This window comes from Schistocerca serialis, chromosome 1, assembly GCF_023864345.2.
Source record: "Schistocerca serialis cubense isolate TAMUIC-IGC-003099 chromosome 1, iqSchSeri2.2, whole genome shotgun sequence".
In the NCBI taxonomy this organism is placed as follows: Eukaryota; Metazoa; Arthropoda; class Insecta; order Orthoptera; family Acrididae; genus Schistocerca; species Schistocerca serialis.
The window spans coordinates 741,612,898-741,615,281 of NC_064638.1; the positions used below are offsets into that span (position 1 = coordinate 741,612,898).

General features: G+C 46.6%; 1 pseudogene; it reads left to right on the plus strand.

Annotated features, from left to right (window-relative positions):
• Positions 1–517: 517 nt before the first annotated feature.
• LOC126425127 (5S ribosomal RNA) lies at positions 518–635 on the plus strand (annotated as a pseudogene).
• Positions 636–2,384: the final 1,749 nt, after the last annotated feature.

Here is a 2,384-nt window from a genome sequence, read left to right on the forward strand (position 1 = left end):
CTACTTCATCTGACAAAGCTACCCATTCTTCTTCTACTGTATTTCTTTCCCCCATTGTTGTCAATTGTTCCCTCATGCTCTCCCTGAAACTCTGTACAACCGCTAGTTTAGTCAGTTTATCCAGGTCCCATCTCCTTAAATTCCCACCTTTTTGCAGTTTCTTCAGTTTTAATAGTAGGAAAAACAAATCCATAATTTTCGGATACAGCATTAGTAGTGTCCTGCTTGACAAAGTCTTACAGTTTAAGTATTAGTGTTTAACGTTGCAAAGCGATATGAAATGGAACGAGCGTGTGGGGTCTGTCACAGGGAATGTGAATGGTCGACTTCGATTTATTGAGAGAATTCTGGGAAAGTTTGGTTCATCTGCAAAGGAGACTGCATACAGGGCGCTAGGGCGACCCATTCTTGAGTACTGCTCGAGTGTTTGGAATCTGTACCAGATCAGGTTAACGGAATATATCGAACCAATTCAGAGGCGGGCTGCTAGATTTGCTACCTATAGGTTCGTACGACAGCCAACGGCCTTGCCGCAGTGGTAACACCGGTTCCCGTCAGATCACCGAAGTTAAGTGCTGTCGGGCTGGGCTGGCACTTGGATGGGTGACCATCTGGTCTGCTGAGCTCTGTTGGCAAGCGGGATGCACTCAGCCCTTGTGAGGCAATTTGAGGAACTACTTGATTGAGAGGCAGCGGCTCCGGTCTCGTAAACTGACATACGGCCGGGAGAGCGGTGTGCTGACCACATGTCCCTCCATATCCGCATCCAGTGACGCCTGTGAGCTGAGGAGGACACGGCGGCCGGTCGGTACCGTTGGGCCTTCCAAGGCCTGTTAGGACGGGGATAAATTTGGTTCGAACAACACGTAAGTGGAAAGGAGATGGTTTGGGAACTCAAATGCTGATCCCTAGAGGGAAGGCAACATTCCTTTCGAAGAACATCATTGAGAAAATTTCGAGAACCAGGAATTTGAAGCTGGCTGCAGAACGACTCTGTTGCCTCCAAAATACATTGCTCATAAGAACCCTGAATATAAGAAATTAGAGCTTATACGGAGGCACACAGACAGTTGTTTTTTTCTTGTTGTGTTTGAGAGTGGAACAGGGAAGGAAATGACTGTTAGTGGTACGGGGTACCCTCCACCATGCGCCGTAAGATGGTTTGGGGAGTATCAGTACAGATGTAGATATAAATGTAGATAGCTGAAGTAGGGTGTGCGAATTCTGAATTTAGTCGCGGCATCCTTGATCAACTCTGAAGCAAAGACATCTCCCTCTAACGCAATAACGTGTGGTTACCTCTCCCTGAAGATCTAGCGTGAAGCAGTGCACTGTACCATGTCCTGAGACCAAGCGTCTTTCCTTCTCTTCTGAAAATATAGCTAATCTTGCCAGTACAAGATTCTCAGCAGCCAGTAACAGTATACTATTTATCTCCAGTAACTTAAATGCTACCACTTTTGCCTGCTATCTGTATTGTGTCTCTGATTTCCTTCCTTGGAGCGTCCTTGATGGCTCCAAATAGCCTTAAGCTTAGCAACGTAGAAGTCATTACGTCATCAATACATGACACTGTAGTCATTGCTGAGCGGCACATGAGGTGGTGTAAGGACCGACACCACTGGACGATCAATGAATAAACTTTGTGCTCTGCCTTACGGCAGGTCTTGTCATGGGGGAGGCCTCGTCAGAGAGGTCCACCGCATGAGTGGTGGTTTCCCGTTGCCTTCCACTGATGATGATGAAATGATAATGAGGACAACACAACACCCAGTCCCTGAGCGGAGAAAATCTCCGACTCAGCCGGGAATCGAACCCGAGCCCCTTGGCGTGACAGACCGCCACGCTGACCACTCAGCTATCGGGGCAGACATTAATGAATGAGAACGACTGATATGGACTGATGAATTACGTTATACCCCATGGCAATCCGACACAAGGGTTTCGGTTTCAGCGAATGCTTGGTTAGAGAGTGCTTCCCTTATAGCACTTATGAAAACGCTAAACGCGGAAGGATATGAAAACATTTTACAGCACTGTGTTGTGTACTGTTGAGGAACATTTCGGAAAGGACGATTGTCTATATCAGAATGAGAAAGCTGCCTGTCATAAAGTAGCTTCTTTGAGACGATAGTTTGTGGACAATAACATCTCTGAAATAGACTGGCCTACCCAGAGTCCCGACCTGAAGGAAACATCTTTGGGATGAGTTAGAACATCAACTTAACTCCAGGCCACACTACATTTTCTGATTTTGGTTCTTGATTCTGCCATTCCTCCACAGACACTCAGACAACTCACTGAAAGTGCCTGTAGTAAAATTCGAGCTGTCAAAGCTGAAGGGTGGAGAACTGCATGTTAATGTCCACTAATAAGTGTCAGAC